Genomic DNA, 25,092 nt, shown 5'->3' with positions numbered 1-25,092 from the left:
TGCAGAGAATCGATGGTTTGTGCAGGGACTGACTGTTCTCGTGAACGTCAGTAAAGGTAGCGTGTTGCGCATAAATAGACGAAGATTGGTTTATTCGGTGGAAGGGGGACAAAGAACGAGGTCATCGGTCCCATTGGATTAGGGAAGGAAGTCGGCCGTGCACTTGAAATGGAACCATCCCGGAATTCACCTGAAGCGATTTAGAGAAATCTAAATCAGGATGGCCGGACGCGGGTTTGAACCGTTGTCCTCCCGAATGCGAGCCCAGTGCGCTTACCACTGCGCCACCTCGCTCGGTGATAGCAGAAGAAATCCACTGCAATCCAATTACACTATTGGCGAAAAATCTCTGGCAACACTAACGCCGAAGGAATACAAAGTGGAATATCCACATAAAACTAACTATATACAAACCAGATGCCAAGCTGAGTTCCACTGGAGGAATTTTAACGAAATGTGCGAATAATTTATCTACGAAAGAAGTAGCTTATATAACAATTGTTCGACAGATTCTTGAGTATTCTGATCCGACTGGGGTCGTTACCAGATTGCCTTAAGAGACAGAGAAGGCGCAACAAAGAGCGACCCGTTTCGTCGCAGAAGAGAGTTGCGCTCTATCGAATCTACGGTTCGGTAATGCTGGTACGGTACATAAATGATGTAGTAAATGGTAGGATTAGCGATAGTACTGGTAGCGTACATAATTAGAACCGCACTTCTTCAGTGTTGGTCCATTGTGTATTTTGTGTCCTTAATTGTGCTGTTACTCTGCACTCACCAGGACGAATACTCTTGAAGGAAATTGGTTCTGCTGTTGTGACAATTAATCACTTAGTGTCCGGACATATCTGTCCATCCGTCAGAAATTAAAGCGAGAACATTTGAGAGTTTATCTTATCTGTGACAACGACGTGAACACTTTGACAGTCAGCGTTGATCGACATTGTACCCATACTGTGGCGGCTAGGTGACTGTTAGGCAGGATGAATTGAATGAAAAGCTTTTCTCCAATACTGGGTCTCTGGCATAACGACGCTTCGAAAGCGTAATCAGTTCTTCTACGTCTGTCAGAAATTCTTGTAGGGCTGAATGTGTGCCCGATGAAACAGATGATGTGGTGTTCAAGAGACTAGTTCGCTCATCGGGTGAGGTCGCAGATATATAGCAGACATCAACGTTTCATTAGTTTTATCAGAAATGGTCTCGAAAATTTTCCTGACCTCTGGTTCCAGTGCAACACGCTTGGCAGATTGTGGACAGAGTTTGCATTTCTGAGGGTGATCTCGTAGATGATTAGCTACTGCATTATGATGTATAGTTCTACAGTAGTCGCACGTGGCTTCTGCCTTGTTTTCGGTGGTCATTGTATTGTACAATTCCCAGACTTCCAAACGATGACACATGCAGAAGAGCGTTGGTCCCTTACTAATGTTCCGCTGGCTACACGGTTCTTTATACATCCTCACTTAGTTTCTAGACGACTCTGCGCTTCCGGTTGCTAGGGGAATCTAGTAAGACAATGATCGCACACGTAAGCAAAGCGATCAAAATGAGGTAACGCCCGATAGATATACAACACATCTAATGTACAGGTAACGCGGACAGGTTCTTAACTTACCAGGTGTACTGGGAAAACTACCGTAGTCTACACGTACGTCTGATAGTCTACGATAGACTACGATCGTTTTACTACTCTGTCACAAAATCACTCCGTCGGTGCCCGTGCGTTAAGGAAATGCTCAACGTACTGCAGTGACAGACACTACAAGAGAGGCACTGTGCATGACGCGGAAATGTTTGCTATTGAATTTCCGACAGAGTGCTTGCTGGGAAGAGTAGGGCAACATATCACTTCCTCCTACGTACGGCTCGGAAAACGATCACAACAGGAAAGTCCAAGAAATTACATCTCATATGGAGGTTTACCAACAATCGAGTTCCCACAAAACTGCCGCGAATGGAACTGGAAAATGGGGACACAAAGCGTTAGGTGCCTTGCAGAGTACAGAAGTAGCTCTAAACGCTATTTTTCCACGTTGGTATGCAGTTGAGTCTGTCGGTGGAGACCAATGAATCGCTGCAAACGAGAGACTATTTTCATTTACGTCGCTATCTGATGCAGATGTCACCATCTGATTAAGAGCTTGTTAAGGCTTAACAGCTACCTAACTGACTAATAAACGTTTCAAGAGTGAAATAGAGACCGGTTTCTGTTTCCTAGGTAATCATCCTCACCCTGTAGACACAAGTTTTGAAACTGTGCAAGAATACCAAAAGAAATAAATTTCATTGGTGGGATCTTCTCAGCGCTCATTTCTCAATGAATGAATGTGGCTGTAACAGTATTCAGACTTAGTGGTCGGAACGGTAAGCAACGGCGTCACATAACCGGAGCCGCCTTTTACGAACTCTGGTAGCGTGTGTGTTCCTCATCCAGCCCGCCGAGATGAGGACGGTTGGACTTGTATTTTGACGGACGAGACACTTGTTAAGTGACATTGATGCCAAGTAGGAATAATGTCACCATACGGCATGTCACTTGTGGAGACTTCAATGCACGGTAGGAACACGAACATTAGCTTCGCACCCATAGTCCGCTCGTGTGGAAAACAGCCCTGGGACGCACATTTCGGGCAAGAACTATCAACATTGCTACGCTGCGGGGCGTGGGGGGCCTCTGGGTTAGGCGGCCTGCCGTGCCCGTGTTGAGTCAGCCGTCGGCGCTCTATTAACCTGCAAGGCAGAAGTACGACCGCGTCGTTGAAGAGCGATAGGGGGGGAGCAGGTGAGAGAGAAAGAGAAAGAGAGAGAGAGAGAGAGAGAGAGTGAGAGAGGAGCAGTAGTGTGAGGAAGGTGGGAGAAGTCTGTCTGTGCTGGGGAGAATGTCTGGAATCCCCTCCCAGCCTCCCAGGGCGCCGAGGTGGGGCAAGGCGTCGTCGACGTGCGTGTTGTTGACGACTCGGCAGCACGGAGGGGGCCGTGCGCGTCTCGCTGTCCGTGTGTGTGTGTGTGTGTGTGTGTGAAGCCGGCGGCCAGGCCGGCCTGCCGGACGGACGGACGGCCGGAATAATAATTGTGAATTCCTTTCCCCTGGTGGCGGCTGGCTGGCCGCTGGTCGTTGCCCCCTCGCGGCGGGCCGCCTATTGGTCGCCCGCTGGCCGCTCGGCTTCCAGCGACCGGCTCCCGGCTGGCGGCTGGCGGCCGGCGGGCGGCGGCCGCGACTGTGCGCAGGCCGCGCCGCGCTCGGCCGCTCAGTCTGTGTCGCGAGCACATGTGGGCCAGTCGGCAGCCGGGCTCCGGGCACCGCGCAGCTACCGCCACCAGTCACTGGCCGCCCGTTATGCGGCACCGCAAGTAGCACACGCAGCTCGCCTCGCACACAGCTCGCGGACGCTCCGCCACGCCACGCGACGAGTGCCGACCACAGCGCGACGTAACGAGCCGACGGAGCAGCAGCGAGCCGCTAAGGACCCAGCCATGCGCCGCAGACATCAGTCGCCGTGCTTCTAACAAGGTAAACTACACATGTCACACGCAGGCGCCCCGCCGGATGCGCCAATACGTGTGCCGACTGCGCAAATAGCTGACACGGCGGCGCTCGTCGTTCTCGGTACCGATGACAGCTGCTTCTGAAGTTGTTAGGCACTCGAATCACAAACGACACCTAATTCTGTGGCACTCAGATTGTTACGAAAGTGTTTCCTATAGGACCGTGAATTGCACGTGTTAAATACGTTCTGAAAAAGCGCCGTTAAAAAGCTAGTGTCTTGCGGGCTCGATCAGTTTGTTGTAAGATGCCATGTGTGGTTTTGTCGTTCACTGACCTCCGCTGCTTACACACTTTCGGGTCACCGAAGCGTACCGTTAATACTTATCGATTTCTGAAAAAAGTTTCTTTGACGTCTTTGGAGCGTTTCACACGCACAGGAGATGTAGTAACCCACAACACGCTTCACGTTGCAGTTTTGTCCAATTTGAGAGCTTTAAAATGTGAGACTAAGTTGTAAAATAAAATAGCAGCAGCAAATAGCTCAAGCGAATATATATTTACTTGACTAATGTCGCAACCTATTCCCGTCGAAATTTTTACACTCGTCACCATAGATTCTTGCATTTAAAATAATGTTTTATGCTTTCTGTAATAGTGATTCACGAGCATAAAATTTCCGTGTAATTTTCGTCTTCAGTCCACCAAGCGGTATGAGCAGCTTCCAACAGTTTCCAAATTTTATTGTTTCTGTTTTTGTCATTGAAATTCGCAATTAAATGTTTTTTTTTCCAGTCTTTGATCACAATATCAATTATTTAGACGATGACCGGTTTCAGTACGAAATGACCATCCTCAGATCTTTTTACACCATGTCCTAAAGTGATAAGGCCATAACGGCATCGTCAAACCATATAAATATAATCAGCGTAGCATCGTCACATAGATCTAAAATAAGGTGGCGATGCTCTGCTGATTATATTTATGTGTTTTGACGATGCCATTATAACCTTATCACTTTAGGACATGAGGAATTGATATTGTGACCAAAGACTGGAATATAAAACATCTGACGGTTTTGGATCAATGTGCGTATACGCGATTCTGTCGCGTGTCTCTATTTATCCGTTCACGGCGTTCGTTTTGTAATTTTCAGTGAGGAAGACTGCAAATTTTGTACTATCTTACGCCAAAGCGACTCACGAATCTGGTATTTCATATTTTCATTTATCTGTGAAATAATTATAAATTTTAAATTTTAATTCATGTACATTAGGTCTTTTTTGGCTGTCCACCTCTTCCTGAGACGTACCACACTACGTCTTCCTGACGATGCAAACGCAGTTTTGGTACGCGATTTTCGTACAGACCTGTAACATGTTTGGTCCATTTCTTATGGTAAACATCAGTTTCCGTCGTAACGAATGTGTGTCTAATTGTCTTTCGATGTTATAATTTCTCCTGTTATCTCTTTTGGAACAGTCCTTCAGTTCACATACAAACCTCACTTCTGTTGCCTAGATACACACACTTCATTTTCAATAGATTTTTTTTCTGAATTCGAGACGGCATCATACTATCAGATGGCCCAGCATACGAACGCTCTTTCAAGTGGCCTGAATCAGGGACGCTCTCTATACAGTAAACATAAGTGAAGCGGTAGCAGGTGCTTGTATTGAAACTGACAAGCACGTATGCATCGACTTCGTGCCCAGTCCTTAGTGTTTGTACCGTTAATTTCTTCGTGTCTGAATTAAGCGTTTTGCTGCCAGAGGTATAAAAAACGTGTAGAGTCACATTAATTCGTTTATTAACAACGGAAAATGTTCCCTCGGCGACTGTGCGACAAGAACATAAGTACTGTGTTGTTTCCTGAATTAGCTTATTCGTAAATTGTTTTGCACCCAGAGGAGTCAAGAAACAATTAAGTCACCTTACTTCGGTTGTTAATAATGAAAACGGTCTTCCGGAACCTATGCGACAGGAACCTACACACCACACGTACTTTTAAAAACAACTGAGTTGATGATCTGGTCCTGCGTCGCAGTAGCTGTATTGGATTCAGTTATTCGCCGAAGGCACATCTGCCTGGTACCGGAGAGGATGGTGAATGCATAATTCGTCGAAGTGACACGTTTACGACCACGAATACTGTTGCGCAACGCGCGGTGAGCCGGAGGGACAGGTGCACGTACGACGTGCGTGGCACGCACCCAGCCGCCAGCAGCGATCCGGCGATTATCGCTGGAGCTCCGAGCCGCCAGTCGCTGTGGGAACGGCCGGCCGCGCGGACGACACCACACGGCCAGCCAGCCCTCGCCAGCACGCGCCTCCGCCGTCTTCACTGCGTGCACCAGCCTCGCAGTTGGCAACGAGGTCAGGATACAACACGTAACAATACATTCTGCAAATACCGTTCCGTAATTCAGCGCTGGCGATCTTGTAGTTTTTCATTTTTTGTCTTCTCCGCCGTGCACAGAGTGGTCCGTGGCTGTGTATTGAAATGTCACTATTTTGTTTTTATATCTTTGCTCTGTACGAAGCGATTCGTGGGCGTGCTCTTATCCTCAGGTGCCTTTACTTTAAATCGCGTTTACACGGAAAATGTTTCTTAACTCAATTCAGTAGCTATGTACCACTTTTGTCCAGTCTGAAGACCATACTGGTCGGAAAATGAAATCAGGTGATCAGCAATGTACTCGTTGTGGCTGACTGTTTACTTTGAAAAAATGTCAGAGAAATGGGCTTGCTTATGCCTTGCGCGATCTTGAAAGGCAGTATGGCTATCTTGTGACACATTTAAAAAGGCAAAAACATTGCTTGCTTACAGTAAAAAGTTAGGAATATGGTAGTTCTTCTTTAGTTTCTTACACTGAAGAACTTCGCCGTCTTCAGATGCTTTCGCACAGCTGAAACTCACACGTTGTTACGAAAGCCATTATCAAGTAAATATAATTTAACGTAGAACCATTGACGATCAAGGTGTGTCAATTAAACGCATCGTACTGATCAAGCAATTAAAATAAAATAGCGCTTCATATCTATCTTCAACGGTTTCTGTTCTAAGACAGTTAACCTTCAATCGCTAAAAAATCTCTCTCTCTCTCTCTCTCTCTCTCTCTCTCTCTCTCTCTCTCTCTCTCTCTCTCCTTCTCACTCTCTCTCTGTCTCTCATTGTCTCTCTCTCACACCTCACACACACACATACCCGTATACACACGGAGAGAGAGAGAGAGAGAGAGAGAGAGAGAGAGAGCGAGAGCGAGAGAGAGAGAAAAGACTCATAAGACTTTGTTCTTTTTCATATCTTTGCTTCACGGTAAACGATAACAGCCAAACAGTTGCAGGTTAAAGATTTATTAAAATTCTTGACCACCGTTTCGGTATATCTAAATATACCTTAATCAGAAGTAAAATACACCTGTACAGGAAGACACCTTCATTAACAAAAACTTTGCATCGGAAGTGATAAAGAAAAAACACTATAGCTTAAGTAACTGTAAAATTACCAGAGTATTATAAGCACAAAAACTTCTAGTCACTAAAATCACATCCTGCACTGGAGATACATTAAAACAATTGTGCCAAAGGCGTCGTCAGTAGCTAAAACATCATCTCCATTTATACAACATAATTATGGACAGAGGGCTGATACGAACACAGCATAACACCATTATCTCGCCTGAACTAGCGTGAAGAGGGTGTGAAAGCCCTAGGGCAGACAGTTTCACCGAGAGAGGGCTCTTGTGGCACAATTGTTTTTATGTATCTTCAGTGCAGGATGTGATTTTAGTGACTAAAAGTTTTTGTGCTTATAATACTCTGGTAACTTTACTGTTACTTAAGCTATAGTGTTTTTTCTTTGCTAATGAAGGTGTCTTTCTGTTCAGCTGTATTTTACTTCTGATCAAGGTATATTTAGATATACCGAAACAGTGGTCAAGAATTTTAATAAATATTTATCCTGCAACTGTTTGGCTGTTATCATTTACCATGAAGTATTTCAACAGTTGCTGTTTCAGCCATGTTTAAAATCTTATCATATCTTTGCAACTGAAATTCCTACTAAGAACAGAGAGATTTCTCACGCAGACTTTCTGATGTATTACTAGGCCAATTGGATTGTTGAATGGCGAAATCTGTCTATAATCTTAAAAAGTAACGTTTTATCTGCCTTTCCTATGTACCTCTTGAAGCACTGTTAGATACTTTGGATTTCAGTTACTAATCAAAGCTCTTCATTCAGTTGTTAAAAAGTCTCAAAATCCGCAACATCAATGTTTTGCTACGTCCCCGCATACAGAATCGCAACGTAGTTCTTTCACATGTTTGCCTTGTACATAAACTGGAGACGCAGTGCTTTGTACAAGCCGAATTTAGAACAGGCGGATCTGTGAACACCAGACACCCTGCGATGTCATGGACGAAGGGGCAGCACGTCATTCACAGATACGCAAGCCTCCGTTTTGACAGCTTAATTAAGCCGCTACAGTCGCAATCTAATTCCCTGGCGATAAAGTTGCGCTTCGAAAAGTAGACTGAAGGTTAATAAAAACTCAGTTTTCAAGACAGCTGACAGAATTTTTCAGTACACTATATACCCCATTGTACTATAATGCCGAAACGTGAAATAGATAACCGTAGGATGACTGTTTTCTTCTCCAAATAAATGCAGCGCTCTAACCGTGTTGTTACTGAATACTGTTAAACATGTTTGGGACATCATCTTGTCAGTATCAACATCGATACATTCTAAATATATTTTTCCTCGTAGGTTCAGTGTTTTCTTATAGTCACATCATTGATGTCATGGCCGATTTTTCACAATATTTTGCTGCTTAAGATCTGCTATTACCCTTGGTAAACACTTCAGAGTGTGAATTCTCCGTAGTGTTTGAATACTCTCAAAGGACGGAAGTTTCTATTTATTAAATTCCGTTAATTTGTGGGATTGGAACTTCCCCTTGCCATAAATTTTTCTAGCCGGAGCTTCGTTCCTCTTTATGTGGACCTGCAGCCTTACTTATGTTATTCATCGAGAGAGGTGAAACTTCGATTCACTTCTGTCCTCCTCGCTTGATTCGCGCAGAAACCAACATTCTGTTCTTGCAAGATGTTGTATGTACTCTATATCGCTCAAGTATTGCGCATTTTTTGCATCCTCCAACTTCCATTTTTTTTTCAGCAGAGTTGTAACTCACTTTATTCTGTAGAATTATAGTACATTGCTTACAGTACACACACAATATTGCGGCAGTCGATAATCTTCGTTTTCCTCGTTCGACCAGTATTTCCTCAAGATCTCAAATAATAATTCGATTTTTCTCGTTCTATTACATTGTTTCCCGTTACAGTTTGTAGTCTTAACGATACTCATGGAACATATTCTAATAATGTCGGTCATTTCTTTGGATAGTATATAGGTCACAACACTCGCCTCAATTTTGGTAGCACTATGTCTAGAATCTCACGTTAATAACTGCTTTGAGTTGTGTCTGCTACAGAAATGGTCACGCGACCGTGTTAGATGAAACAATTGCATCAGAAATCGATTTTGATTTCGTTCGATGCTACTTGCTTAGCTACGCAGTTCAGTTCAAATGTATTTCGTTAAAGAAATCTATTATCTTCAGATTCACATCTGAATTTTTCAGAATCATTTAATGTCGAAAACTTACGCAGTAAACTATTTGGTATTATTTGAACAGTCCAGATTGATGCAGATATGATTTCAAAATATTTTTTTAATAAGATATAGTTTGGAAGTCAAATCACGCGCATTACATAACTCGAATTGTAGATGAAATACACACAAGTGGGGTGTTATAAGGGAAATTTTGGTACAGACAATACAGCACTGAGATTTCCAATTGTTCAATCTAAATCTTAATAGGGGTAAACTTATTGCGTAGGGCACGCGACGGAAAATAATTAACAACGCTTAAGAACGGTTTATCTCCATGTTGGACATACATAATTGTTCAACTTCGTCTTTTACACGTTAAGAAGCAGACACCGTCTCTTATCAGTCTAAAAGATTTTCTTGCTAAATTTTATTATTAACTCTGTTACCTAGACTTTAGTAACAATAATTTTATTGGTTGATGAGGTAACAAAGTTCTGGAAATTTTCATTCATATTCTCTATTAAATTGTAGCGCAACAGTGTTGAAGATTCTGAAAGAATCGATACACATTTGTGATTACAAGGGAGTTTAAGTACGACTGTAATTTTGTACTCTCGGTTTATTGTGGATTGTTCTAAGACAGTAGCAATTTCTAGTAACTTACTACGTGCACCGTGAATATTTCCAAAGCTGTCTACTTGATTACTAGAATTGAAACGGATTCGACTAATACCGCCGACGTCATTATACGGAGTATACGAAACACCGTGCTCTCGCTGTTATGACATTTAGCATCTAGACATCTAGATGCGTATTTTTCGTCCAAGCAGGAACACCAAAGTCAGCTAAAGACACATAAAAATTGCCTGAAGCGGTCCGTACCTGGGAAAGGATATAGATTTGATCCCGTTTCGATGATGTGCGAGTCATTCTGTTTGTTTCGTTATTTGTGTAGCTGCTCAGTTCTCCGCAGAAATCTGATCGCCATCCTGTCTGTTCGGTCAGCAAATATCGCCACAATTTTGTGAAATAAATGAATGGTGCCACTTGAGATAGATGCCTCTGGTGTTTTCTGAGGAAGTGTTTTATATAAGCTGTCGGTACAAAACGAATCACAAGCCGGGTAGATTTTATTTTAAAATTCTGTCAACATGACATTGGTTTTCACGTGATATAAAATATGCAACAGTGTTTCTCAACGCTCATCATCTCGTTTACTTTTGGCTCTTTGTTCAAGTTTCGAGACCCTTGTGTCACATTAAGCTAACATTGGGTCTCTCAACGCTGCTTGCAGTTTCCTTCGACAGATTCCGTGCGTGTGTTGTAAGGAACTTACAGGCATTTACAAAATAAATCTGTTATTAAGGAGGCTGAACTGAGCACCACAGAAGCTCTGTCCGATGTCCTTATCTCCCTCTGACTCCAAATCTGACTCATCCAGACGGGACCTACACTCTAGCCTACTGCAGATCTCAGTAGCGAGACAGCAGTTCCGATCGTTTAATCCTTTCATATAAGGTTAGTGCTGTTTGCATGATTACACGTATGTATCTGCTGAGACTGCGGATTCACCGACGTCGGCAAGACGTTAAGCTCGAACCTTACTTCTTTACTTTTTCCAAAACGATAATTTTGTCGATTAGTCATCTAAATATCTTAATAACTGCGACTGGGGACCTACAAAATGACTAATGACTACGTAATTAAGACCTTAATCCACCGCATTTATCGTTTCGTAAACCGAACAGCATCTTATTATCAAAGTAGTATATGTTTTCGCGATGTTTAATGTACCGTATATGTATTTATATAAGTATATTTCAATCGGCAAAACAGCCACAAAGCACGAGTAATTACTATGCACGTTATCGAATTCCTAAGATGTTGTCTAATACCTCTTATAGCTGCAAATGTTTAGCGTATTCCTTTTTCAGTGCCAAAAGTTCTCTCTCATTTGATCACTAATTTTTGTTGCGTGCACTTACATGAAGATAATCCTTTTTGTTGACAGCTCCCTTGAACACAAGAAGGAACGAGTAACTAGTAACATTACTGACGTCAAGAAATACTTCTCCGATCATTTTTTTAAATCGTTGTTTTCTTTTTAATGCCAATAGCGCAATACTCTAATTGCAGTTGCGTGTCTTTTGTGTTAAGATCTTTAAAAGAGAATGAAACAAGACAACAGACAATTTTCACTTTAATTAGGACGAAAGCTGAGAGATTTTAAAACTTGTAATAAGTGAAAAAGCTAAACTTAATCTCGAGTGCCAGCAGATCGATTTCCGTCACGCTGTCCACAGACAACTACATATTGTTAACTATTGGTTTGGTGAACTGTTAGCAAACATACTATTTGCAGAGCTTTCGACAGCCTGTGACTTACGAATAGTTAACTGGGTTAAAATAGTCGCCTGTTGCCGGGAATTCGACGCCGAACAATTTCTAATCGTAAGAGTCAATCGTTGTCTGTGGAATTAAAGGTTATGTCTAAATTAAAATGCTTTGACTCCTGCAAAAAATCTACGGTATTAATTTTATTTCTTTCCGTTTATATATTTTGTTGTTATCAGAAGTGGATTATTTAAGTGATATTTTCCATAGTGCTTGTGTACTACTCGAAATAATGATTTCAGATTCTGCTAAATCGTACATTGGATTATTCTTTAGTAGACGAAACTCGTGAGTTCTGATAGGAAGAGTGCTATATCGTATTTCCTAAGAAAGGTTAAAAATTTACGCTACTCGAAAGCGATTGATTTATAATTACTGATGAGAACCTGGGCGCTTGTAATGCTGCAATAGCTGTTCCACTGTGAGGTCTTGGAATTTATCTCATTTATCAATCCTAATAATACCTACATGCGTTAGGAATAGGAAGCTTACTGACACTAGAAGTGAACAGCAGCGAAATCCTAAATTCAGATTGGAATACATTTATATTCGCAATAACAGGCTTGAACCCAATGTTGGCGCCGTATTTATTACTGTAAAGAAGGCGATGATATCTGGTAAGGTTATTATAGATTCCGAATGCGAAGTACCGTGAATGAAGGTAAGCATCAAAGGCGAGTCACACATGGTAATCGGGTGCTTATCAGAATACCTGCGTCTGGAGCTATAGGGGCAGAATCCTTTAGGTAATACCTGAGGAATGTAGCGGGTAAATTTCCTGCTCTCCTGTTGTAATAAAGGAAGGCTGCCATTTGTCAGCTACTAAAGCTAGTACCACAGTCGAGAATTCGTGTAAGATTGTTCTGAATGTCGTATATGTAGTGTTATGAGTTACGATTTTATCGTCACCAGAATTTTTATTGTCTGTGCAGCAGTGATCTTTTGCGCCAATGCGTATTGCTCTCTTTCTCTGCTGCCAGTATTTTGTTCATTATCGATTACTCTAAGAAGGGATGAAATATTAGAGCTCTGTATCGATTACTGAAATAAGTTAGATGTGTCCTTACTTGGGTTAGGAAATTGTCCCTTTGATTATTAACACATGGTATCGAGACTTGTGGACTGTAACTGAAAATATCCAAAGAGTCTACACTACACTTATGGCGAGACTTACCCCTGTATTACAGTATACGCATAGTTATTGCGAGATTGGAGGATTACCTGTTTCTATCCTTTCAGGCTTAACATTTTTGCCATGATTCATATTGTTAGTTAATGGTGCAGGGATATCGAAAACCTGCATTCGGTGACGAGTTTAAACGTATTATTCTTACTGTTTCCAAATTTTATCCATGACAACCATTACCATCACAATCGAGCGAGCATTGCACAACACCAGTGACTACAGGGGTTAAAATCATTGTTGAGAAAGGTAGGAAAATATTTTTGCTTGACATATGTACCGGGAAAATATTATCTGAACAGTCACATCAAACATTCATCTCTGAGGATGAACTTGTGGAGGACAAATGGACAAAATTCAAAATTATTGTGCAATATCTTTTAGAGATGTGTCTGCCGAGGAAGATTGTAAGGTGCGGAAAAGATCCGCCGTGGTTCAATAGCCGTGTTAGAAAGTTACTGCAAACCAACGAGAATTTTAGAAAGTATTTAAACGAATTCAAAGTCGAGTTAAGAAGGAAAGGATAAACGAAGGCAAAATTAGAATAAGGAGATCGCTGCGAGAAGTGTTCAGTGATGTCGAAGGTAAAATTCTGATACCGATCTGCAGTTTTCGTCTCACATAAAGTCAGAGAAAGTATAAAAATAATTTATTCAGTCACTATGTGATCATACTAGTGCCAAAAAGGAAGATATCTGGCAGAGGACAGTAATACTGAACTCCTTCTCCCGAAGATAGCAAATGTATTCCTCCTTTCAGTGTTCGTACAGATGCCGAAAATATTGAGATAAGTGATCGCGGAATAGAAAATTAATTAAAGTTGCTCAATAGAAGAAAAGAAATTGCAACTGATGAAATATCTATAAGATTATACACAGATAACGCTGAATAACATCGTATGAAGCTGCGACACCGAAGTCTCCCAAGCAATTGTAAAAAAAACGCAGGTCATTCCCGCTTTCACGAAGGGTCATCACACAGATGCACATAATTAATATCGCTGACGTCAGCAGGTTCCGGAATTACTGAACACGTTTCATGCTTGCGTATTATGACGTTTTTTGGAAAAGAAAAATCTTCTATATAGTAAACACATGTATTCAGTAAAACATAAATTATGCGTAGTTGAGCTCACTCAGATCGAGAGAACGGTAGACAGGTACAAGTAGATGCCCAGTACCTTGACTTGTGGAAGGTGTTCCCTACAGTTCCACACTGTCGTTTAGTGAACACAATACGGTGGTGGTGGTGGTGGTGGTGGTGGTGGCGGTGGTTAGTGTTTAACGTCCCGTCGACAACGAGGTCATTAGAGACGGAGCGCAAGCTCGGTGTAGGGAAGGATTGGGAAGGAAATCGGCCGTGCCCTTTCAAAGGAACCATCCCGGCATTTGCCTGAAACGATTTAGGGAAAGCACGGAAAACCTAAATCAGGATGGCCGGAGACGGGATTGAACCGTCGTCCTCCCGAATGCGAGTCCAGTGTGCTAACCACTGCGCCACCTCGCTCGGTACAACACAATACGAGCCTTCCGACTGAATTAAGAATCTCCTAGTAGAGAGAACCCAACACGTCGTTCTTAACGGAAAAAATGTAAAAGTTAGCTCGTAAGTAGTCCTAGTGAGTGTTATTGGGCCGCTCCTATTCATTATATACCAAAGTCCCGTAAGGTTCTTCGCGGATAACTGTGTGGTATGTGGTAAAGTTGCACCAACAGAAAATTGGTAAAATGCAGAAAGATCTGCAGAGACTGCAAAATGACATTCTCCGTAAAGAAATGTAATGTATTGCGTGTAAATACTCGGAAAGAGCAATTAGTCTGCAACTGTGATAATTAAGTGTCTAGGAGACTGTACGAAAAACCAATGGCAAACTGAGACTCGTTGGAAGAATCCAGAATTCTTCTTGTTCGAATGATCCTCGAATACTGCTCGTCTGTCCTGGACCCATGCCACTAGATACTAATAGAATAGATAAAGAAGACCGATAGGAAAGTGAGGTGATTGGTCACGGGTTCGTTTACCAAGCGCTGCGGAGATCAAGCTTTAAACTCCAGGGATAATACAGAACAGACGCTGTGCATCACGGAGAGATTTATCGTTAAAACTCCTAGAGGGTAAGTTACAGGCTGACACCGACAATACACATCTCCTGAAATAACAACGTAATTAGAGAAAATCAAGGTTTACCGCTGGTCATCCTTCCACGAAGTACTTCCAAGTGGAATAGGAAGGAAGGGAAAATACCCTTCACCGCACATTGTAAGGTGGTTTGTGGAGTGTTGATACAGACATAGATGTTCTACTTGAAAGCATGCATTTACCGCTCCGAAGGCCATTGATTGTTATTCCCTAATGTAAAACTAGGAGCTTCTCAAAATCAAAATATGTCATGAATCTCTTTTGCTGCGGAACTGTTTAAATACCTCATTTAAAGCAGAAAAATGTCACTTCTCTTACGGATATGCTTCATCACGGACGTACCCGTAGATATTTCAGTAATACTGCGTCTGCGGTCGGTGATCATCATAGTATTACGATACGGTAGCGTTTAAGTAGCAAATGGCCATGTCTCCTAACATACCGAATAAGAAATCAAATACATCCAACGCAATTTTCACTGCAGTCGTAAGTATAATCTAGTTGATTTGACAGCACGAGTACGTGCATTTTACGACTTTTTACTGGACTTCACAGTAAAAATTGATTCCGCATTGAAGTGAGTACCAGTTGATTCGTATCGAACACCTTCAGCTTATTCAACGGTGCGGGTCTGAATAGACGTATATTTAATTATTGTCTGCTCTCCAGTGTTATACGAAATCTACTTGCCTATACGCTAGCTTTGTCAGTGGGTTTATGTCTCAAATGTTTTGGTCAACAGCTATCTGCTGATTGACAACAATTATATTTTCAAAATGTATTATGTCGATCATCGTCGAAAGATAGGTGCTCTACGTATCGGCAATCACAAAACACTGCTGAACAGGTACTGTAGATTTTGTTTCCAAATTTGTGTCTGATGTTGATGTAAGATTCCCAGAGATGACATTGTGTGTCGAATGTGTCCAACATCAAGTCAGAAGCCGGGTAAAATATATGATAACGTTTTCTGAAGTCTGTACACCATGACTCATATGAGATGTAGTGTTGTTCAATGAAGCTAAGTAATTATAGTATTTATGGGATATTCTGCCAATACATGGTGGAGCATAGGTATGTTAAAAACTATAATGCACAGTACTTGTGTACCACAATAACGAATTATTTTATATTTTGTTGTTCCCAGATACACTGATAGCTTTCCTGGCTGCTTATGTGGTATATCTTGACTAGTGGTCTTACGTTGAGTTCTAAGATTTGCGATTGAACCAGTTGTGTTGTGTGGCTTCAAACTTGTTCATTAATCTTCTGTAAATGACGGACAGTTCAGCTACGTAAGCAAATCTGATAAGATTTATGAAGCATTCAGTCGATACTTGTAGGAACATATAAGTATTGATAACTGAAATACACAATATTAGTCTTAATATAAAATAAATATTATTGTAGAATGTTAATATAATGTATTGTAGTTTTTTATAAATGATTATTGTTTTGTTGCTTTTGCAATAGTTCAGGGCACCTAAAGTATGTAATCCTCGATTAGCAAACTTATTCCAACAGCAACCAACCGTCGTTTAACTGCTTTATTAAAATGGTGAGTTTCGCTCTTAGGCTTTTAAACAGAGGTAGCGAATAGAATGGTCAGTAACATGGAGTTTCTTTTAACTAGGATACCAATTTTCATTCATTCAGGTAACCGGTAATGTTCATTATCGTGCGTAAACCTTCTTCCTGGTCTTCCTGCATTCGTTCATTCGGGTTAAACGTAAGCAAGATACCGGTATCGGTTAGGTAAATTAACTTTATAACATGAAGGTGATTGACTGCTGGAACACCTATCACTTTCACTGTCATGAAGGTCATCGTAGTATTTCGTAGGAAAACTACATTGTGCTATTATACACTAAAATGGATGGAAATACACCCAACGTTGAGGTGAGCGAAAGATTGCACTTGTGAAACTCCAAATAGCTCGTACTATAAGAGGAAAATTGAGTGACTATAACATATAAAAACTTTCGGCCGTAGCCGAGGTCGCTAATGTACGCCTGAGCAGTGGTGTTCAACTCGGAGGTAAGTGGGTTCGAATCCTGGTGGTGGATCATTTTCACTGTCGGCATTTGGCCAGCAAGGGCAGGAGAGGTGACTGCGTGAAGTTTCCGATCACCAGGCTTTGTGTGAATGTCCTGGATTAAATTCCAAAGATCTTCGCAGGGTCTCATAAAGTGAGGGCATGTGATACTGTTGACGGTCATCCGTCCGCTGGAGGGGGACGTTAAACTCGATGGCACCCTTGGTGTTATTCGAGAGTAGGATACATAGCGGCATCGGATTTCACCCTCTCCCACCCCTTCAGCCATAACAACACAAAAGCATCTCTACACTATACAAGCACTGATCAGCAACACACATACACACACGCAAACATACATAGACACACTTACTTTATACTTAATAACAGAGCAGAGGAAGGCAACACCAAACCATCTCCACTAGGACCTTGCCTAGATCTGTGGTGCAGATTTCTTGCATGTTCTCCCTTACGCTCATTCACTGAGCATTGGACTACTTTGACTTGAACGTACATAAGAGGAAATTTACGCTTGCGGTAACACCTACGTAGTTAATTTATTCACTTTTCACGTACGTCATAATGGATTTCTTCACAGAATTAATTTTGTGAGCATCGCATTGACCTAAGCAGTTAAGTCCACATTTATTCACTGTCGTTTCTCATAATTTCAGTATCTCCTCAGCAATATCTCCAGCCTGGATAGCATTCTTTATTTTTCGTAATATCCCGTTGCATAAGAAACGTTCACCGTCTGCGTAAACTGTGTCTTATTAAAGGCGCTTACTTTTCAATGTGGTCTGTGTACTTTATATAGCCTTGCAGTGTAAAAGCCGTTGGCACGTCTGTAACTTTGGAAGCAATGATGTTCGCAATCTTATTTACAGCCAACCCACACGGAAGCCACGAATTTAAATGAAACGTGTAGTGTATCCTGCCCCTCCGTTTTAAGAGTTTACCTAGGAAAGATATAGTATTTATATGTAGCTACAGCTCTAGAACAGCTCTAGAAACAATCTTCAGGTAAAACACCGTTCAGTAAAAATTGGAACTTGGACCATACGTAGAAAGAACTACTAAAGTATATATACTGCGAGATTGTGAGATAGATAGATAGATAGAGAGAGTGTGTGTGTGTGTGTGTGTGTGTGTGTGTGTGTGTGTGTGTGTGTGTGTGTGTGTGTGTGAGAGAGAGAGAGAGAGAGAGAGAGAGAGAGAGAGAAGGTAACTGAAAAAAATATGGAATCATGCGAACAGAGATTACACTTTTATTCAAAGACATTAATTACATTGAAGTCACCGCGATTTATAGTGGTCCCCTGGACACAACAAAAGGCGCGATATGTTTCTTAGTAGAAGTTGTGACCACGACGGACGGTAAAGCTTGTTCTGCAACATGCTGCCCTGCCGGCCACTTGACTAGAAAGTTCTTGTCGTAGGTCGTCTCAGTCCTCCACCAGCTCGCGGTCACGTATGTCATCCACATAAATGAAGTCAGAGCCGAATGCACCCCTGAAAGACGGCGGAGGGGTACTGTGTCATAGTAACGTCGACCGGTGACTGTACCGTGTTCAAAGGTCTGGAAGCCAGTACACCCATGCAACATTATGCCTCCCCACACTTGCACCCAGCCGGCCGCTGTGGCCGAGCGGTTCTAGGTGCTTCAGTCCAGAACCGCGCTGCTGCAGCTGCGGTCGCAACTTCGAATCCTGCCTCAGGCATGGATGTGTGTGATATCGTTAGGTTAGTTAGCTTTAGGTAGTTCTAGGTGTAGGAGACTGATGACCTCAGATGTTAAGTTCCATAGTGCTTAGAGCCATTTTTGAACACTTGCACCACCAAAAGGATCAAGTAAATTCAACTAAATACCTAAGTATTACAATCACGGAAAATTTAAATTGGAAATAAACAGAAAATGTTGTGGGGAAGGCTAACCAAAGGCTGCGTTTTATTGGCAGGACACTTAGAAAATGTAACAGACCTACTAAGGAGACTGCCTACACTACGCTTGTACATCCTCTTTTAGAATACTGCTGCCCGTTGTGGGATCCTTACCAGGTAGGACTGATGGAGTACATCGAAAAAGTTCAAAGAAAGACAGCACGTTTTGTATTATCGCGAAATATGGGAGAGTGTGTCACAGAAATGATACGGTATTTGGGCTGGAAATCAGTAGAAGAAAGGCGTTTTCCGTTGCGACGGAATCTTCTCACGAAATTCCAATCACCACCCGCTCCTCCGAATGCGAAAATATTTTGACACCGACCTACATAGGGCGAAACCATCACCACTATAAAATAACGGAAATCAGAGCTCGTACGGAAAGATATAGGTGTTCATTCTTTCCGCGCGCTATACGAGATTGGAATAACAGAAAATTGTGAAGGTGGTTCGATGAACCCTCTGCCAGGCACTTAAATGTGATTTGTAGAGTATCCATGTAGATGTAGATGTTCGACAGTGTTCCTGGCTGCATTACCCGTCCTCACCTCTCGCCACTAGAGGGAACGCCCACAATCACTAGTCAGACTGAACCCGCTCTCATCCGCGAAGAGCACGCAACTTCACCCCTCGTTGGTTCAGTCCCTACGCTCTACGCACCTCGCAAACGGTGTGGCCGATATGTGGGTGTCAACGGAACATAGCCTACTGGTCGCACAAAGAGAACACCCGCATGGAGTCGGCGTGCCACTGTGCTGCATGATATTGCATGCCTGTTAAATTACGTTGCAATTGCACCCGCTGTTTCGCGTGGGTCACTTCTTGCCGGCAGCATAACGTAAAGTTCATCTGCTGCTGTAGCTGGCGGTCGTAAAATACCTCCTCTCCTTCGGACAGCAGTGGTTCGCCACTCTCCCCATACACGTGAAACAGTGCTGTGAGCAATACCAAACTCTCCTGCTACATTCCACACACTTGTGGAGCGGCACGTTTCTTTTTACCGCCATGCCAGTGTCCAGCAATGTTCATTTGTCTAGCTAAAAGCTGTAGTAGAAAATACTAGACCACTACTGTCTATTGCAGGTCGCAACATACATGGAATTGTCCGGTGAACGGGATGTGGTTAGTACTGAAATAAAAGTTTTAACTTGCCAATGTAAATTTTCAGGTGTATTTTTAGGATAAAGATCACAGTTAATACTGCCAAGTCCGTACTAAGTGTTTACACAATGTAAAGTTCCCACGCACACCACAATCACACACGTAGCCAGTTTATGGTTTTTACACCCGTTACCGAAGTTCACTGGATCGTTTAGTTATGAAAATGCTCGCTCAAATGTTGTGCACTCTGTTCTACACGTAATACCTGTTCCAGTCTTAGATCGCACAACATGCCACGCGGTTTTAACTAACAGACAAAAGCAATAATTTTTATATTCCGTCCGAAATTCCACACGACTTTCACTATACCGTTCACTAAAATACTCTTTGTACTACTTCGCGAACTCGAAATTAGCATTTTTTCCGCGATTTTACAGTACTTTCGTCGAAGCTGCTTTCAATGAGATATTACTAGTTCGAACCCTCAGTCCCGACTTCCTTAGATCACATCAAAGGCTTTGTTCCCAGCATAGATTGGCGCGAGCCTGTATTTTTCTGATGGCTGATATCACAAACAGTAAATCAGGTTGCAGCATTATCGCGCGCTGACTCGCGCTTTACTTCAATGACCAATCATAGTAAAACATTTCTTTCTATGGCAATTCTTAAATAAATAAATTTAGAAAAGTATCAAATATCAAATTACTCCTTCTGAAATTACCGATTAATTTGTGGTCTACTCGCGATTTATTAGTACCATAAATTGACTGCACATTTAATTATAGTAAATCCCCTGTATAGTTTAACTGGTACTTTGTGAATAAACAAAACAATTTTCATTTACTTCTGTCCTTCACTCATACAACACCCACACTGCTAATTACTACACATATAAAACAATTATAAGTATGCAAATACATTAAATATTAATCAAACTTAACTTTACATTGTTTTGACTACGACTGCTAGCACTGTCCGTCAACTGCTGACCTCTGCCGCCTACTAGTACAACTACATGCAGCTGTGTAACTCAGGTCCATGTCAGCTGGTGACATCTGTCGATGACTCATGCCTATAACGATATCGTCTTAACAAGTGACAGGAGCGATGCGAAGGCGCTACGCCTCACACTTGTCCACCTTCCGTTTTCACCCTGATTCGTCTCCGTGTGAAGTCATCGATTGTTGTCTCAGTGTCATGTTGTAATGAAGAAAACCACCGCTGTGCACAGCAACTGCTCGTTGATTGGCACACACTGTCTTTTCCCGTTCCTTCAAGTGCCTCGTGTTGTGAGGCCAGGCCCATTTGGCGCTGTAGTCTCACCATGCAACGTCTTTCTGTGCGCGACTGGGAGACATGTAGCAACATGCTCCCGCACATTTATATGTTTCCTCCGAGTAATGTGTTAGTTACTTTATCTAGCTCGTCTTTAAGTGTTGCAGTACAGTATACATGCGACCTTTACATTCATTTAAGTTATTGCTGCATATCACAGCAGTTCCGGAAAGAACATTTTCTTTTCTACTGAGAAATCAGTCAATTCATGTAATGACATGTGTTAACGAAAATGAAATTTGCTTTTCTCGTCACACTGCTATGATTTGCTACATAGCAGTTACTAAAATGACCACACCTGATCACACAGTCCTCTGAAGCTGAGTAAAAGGATCAGAGGAAAGCAACAGTTGAGAGTGCGGTAAAAAAGCAATTTGCGGCTAGCGTTTGAATCAAGTCTGGCGCCTCAGTTACGTCTTTGTGTGATCACATAAAAAGTTGACCAAGGGCTGTTCACAGTTCGATAGCGTAATCGCATTCGTGAAAAGTTTTCATTCGATTACTTTTGTTGGTGTAGACGGTGGACAAGACTAGAATCAAATGCTCACCCAGCCTTCTGACTGTACGTATTTATTTTTTCCTGAAATGATTTATGTCGAAATATATTATGCATACCTTTCACACGAGTTCGGTCTCATCCTTCGCTCCGTTCATATGTGACTGAGTTAGAGCAATGAATTTGTTGTTGATATAACATTAAACACAACATGTAACAGGCTGCCTTTCTGTAATTATACTGTTCCTGCAAACAAGTTACGTATGCAGTAGCAAAATATTACCGGATTTATTACTCAAGTTAAATCCACGACGACTTTGAGACGCTAACTGTACTGAAGTGGAATTGCGTTCTACGATAAAAGTCAGCGGCAAGGTCATTATCGGCGCAGCGCAAGCTGGACCAGAAATGGAGAGGAAAAGCGCAATGTTCTTTTCAAGGGAATCGTGCCGCTAGTCATCGTGGAGGGAAACCAAGAAAAAGCTTTATTTGGATGACTGCCCAGAGATTTGAAACTCACTCCTCAGGAATAGCAGTGTTGGACGACTGCTCACCTCAGCCCTGGCGTGTTCCAAGACGAACAACCAGCACCCTGTAGCTGTTCTTCCGCCCTTCATTTCATTTCGAAACTACTAATAACACGTGAAGCAGCTGTGCCCAGCGAAAAGAAACTGTCCAGGGTCATGTTTCTTAATTTGGATACTGTAGTTATACATTTGAAGTTACGTATATTTCATTTGTTTCATAATTTTTAAGGAGATAAAAAATTTGAAATAAAAAATGTTCGATGCTTCACTAAAAATCAGGTTCATTTTTTCGTTTTCTAACAAAAAATTTGCAAACTGAATACCATTTCAGCGCCGGGTTTGGTCATCTAGTCTTCATATAACTGAGAGGTGCAGGCTAGGTTAGTCAGACTGAAATATATGTGGTCCGACCAAGATTCGTGCCGTAACATTTCGGTTTCCAGGCTAGCACCTTACCAGTAGATCACCAGGCCCCACTCCGAACAGGTAATTCGGTGTCTCGCAGTCACAGTCATTCTAATATTGGGCTTCCACTGTGTCGGTAGTGGTTGAGTGAGTCGTCTTTCTGCAGCTGTTTTGTCTTGCTGGCGAATGTTGCTCTTATTCACTTGCACTCTGACAAGGAGAGGCCAAGACGTCGAGATCACAGACTTACTTCAAACTCTGTACACCTTCAGTCAACTAGTAAGGTTCACTGCACTGGCAATTCCGAGAAAATCGCAAGGGACATTGTACTCGTCTATTATGTAACTGATGTACCTGTGCCAAGGTACTTCCCGTACGAAGTTATTGTGGTCAAGTGGTAGCCGGCACGGTGGCTCAGCTTGTTTGGTCAGAGGGATAGTTGCCCTCTGTAATAATAATAATAAAAAAAGATTAACTGAGTGAATAGATCAATGATGAACTTGAACGGTTATCATGGGGCGTCCGCCCCGAACAATGACGAACAAAATGAGATCAACAAAGGAAAAAAAGTGGTTAGGTTTGCGATGTGCAAGCGTGTCTTGGGCGAGACGACGTTTCGAATCCTGCTAGCACTTACTTTTTAATCTGCTATTTTTTCTCCTAACATTTCGACAATAGAAAGTACTTCTCCAAATTTCATTGCATCTGCAGAAATCGGAGGTGATTGCTCTATATCAATAAGATCCGCCTCATGAAGAATTTCACAGTACACGAACGCTTCTTTTAACAGACGTTTTGTAACTGCATCGTGCATCGGATCCTCATGACATTCATGAACTGCAATAGTCGAAGAGCAGGGAATCACGTTTATTTTTTTAGTACAAGTGTAAATTCTGTAATATTCAAAAAATTTTCACCTACACCATTCGTTCCTGCTACGCTAGCAACGTCTCACCGCTACGCATGTTAACTGCCTAATGGGCGTCTGCCTCTGTATCTGCAGTTCGAAGTGTCGAGGTGCAAACTAGTTCCAGACAGCATATATAAGGGATTTTGCAAATCACGACAGGCATACATTTTCAGGAAAACTTTATGCGTGTCTTCGTTTTACATCTTAACTTGTCGGTAATTATAAATATATTTATTCTAATATATAAATTAAATTAAAAATAATAAGTAATCAAATAACACGAAATTCATTGTAACTTCATGTAAATACACGTGTTTCTTTAAAATTATATTGCCTATCAAATGAAGTATAAATTAAAAAATATGACCAGTAGCGCAGAAAAATATAGGTTAAAAATTGTCTCAGAGAGTGTCGAACTGTCACCACATCCACATTCGCTTTACGAATCTCGAACGCCAACCGCTACACCACCATAAACTCTAACGTCCGCCACCGCCCACAGATACATTAGGTAATACATAGTAGCCGCATAAAATGTTTCTCGTGATTTTCTCGGAATTGCCAGAGTAGTGCACCTTCCTACTTGCAGATTATGTTGTTTTAATGGCCTACTGAAGCTTTACAAAGTTTGAAGTAAATCTGTGAGCCCAACGTTGTGTTCTCCCCTAGTGAGATAAATCTGATAGAGAAACCGTCCTTTCGTTAGGTCAGCGTGGTTTACCTCTCCTCTTATCTTACGACGAACTTAATTATTTGGACAAATCATTGATGTTAAAACAAAAAATGGATTCTCCGTATTTCGAGAGCCGTCCTGATAAAGTTCCTCTGTGGTCCTATGAACAGGTTCGAGAGAGAAGCAACAGTGTGTGCCTAAGTATCTTTTCGGTATCGCACAAGAATGAAATCACTCTAGTTTCTCAACAGAAGAGTCAGAAAGCGATTACGGGTATTAATCGGTTGCGACAAATTTGTTGTTTAGGACATCGTGTTAATAAAGGCCCGAAATGATTCGTTTGCTATTTTTGTTTCGGGATTGCGGCCGGATAACGTCGACTTCTTGCTACGATATTTCGGCTAACAGCCATTCGGCCGTCTTCAGGTGAGTGTTTAGCACTGGAGGTTTGCTAGTTGATATCGAGAAGTTCATACCAACAAATTGGGCGGAGACGTATGCGCAAAGGCAGCCACCAATTTCGCGCGCTCTTCGAATATTGCTTCATGTTCCAAAAACATATTTGTAGGCGTGTACGGCTCCCATTCTCTACCTTACATGAACTGCCAGCCATGTAGTGTCTCCAGCCAAGAACCAGCCTAGCCTGTGCTGTCAGGATTATCCGAGGATGGGTTTGCCGGTTTTAAAAATTTACCGTTCGCGGACAGAGGCATTTCCTCGACAGAGTAATAGTGTTTTCCAGGTATCATGTGACCGTAGATGTTTGTGTTCCCTCTCTGTTTTGGCAATTTCCAACGAGCAGTAGCAAGTACGAGTGGTCCGAGGGAGAAGTTCCACAAT

General features: G+C 42.1%; 1 protein-coding gene across 2 annotated transcripts in view; it reads left to right on the top strand.

The window, feature by feature from the left end:
- Positions 1-3,243: 3,243 nt before the first annotated feature.
- Positions 3,244-25,092, top strand: part of LOC126268104 (uncharacterized) — a 634,297-nt gene continuing 612,448 nt past the window's right edge. The window contains exon 1 of one of the 2 annotated variants that reach the window (XM_049973628.1): positions 3,244-3,514. The gene's annotated coding sequence lies outside the window, so the exon portion shown is untranslated. Of the gene's footprint in view, positions 3,515-5,774; positions 5,864-25,092 lie in introns of those variants that run through there. The other variant, XM_049973637.1, reaches the window with a different exon arrangement.

The sequence above is a fragment of the Schistocerca gregaria genome, chromosome 1 (genome assembly GCF_023897955.1).
Source record: "Schistocerca gregaria isolate iqSchGreg1 chromosome 1, iqSchGreg1.2, whole genome shotgun sequence".
Lineage (NCBI taxonomy): Eukaryota > Metazoa > Arthropoda > Insecta > Orthoptera > Acrididae > Schistocerca > Schistocerca gregaria.
Note: the sequence above shows the minus strand (reverse complement) of the source record. Positions and strands in the feature narration are given on the sequence as shown.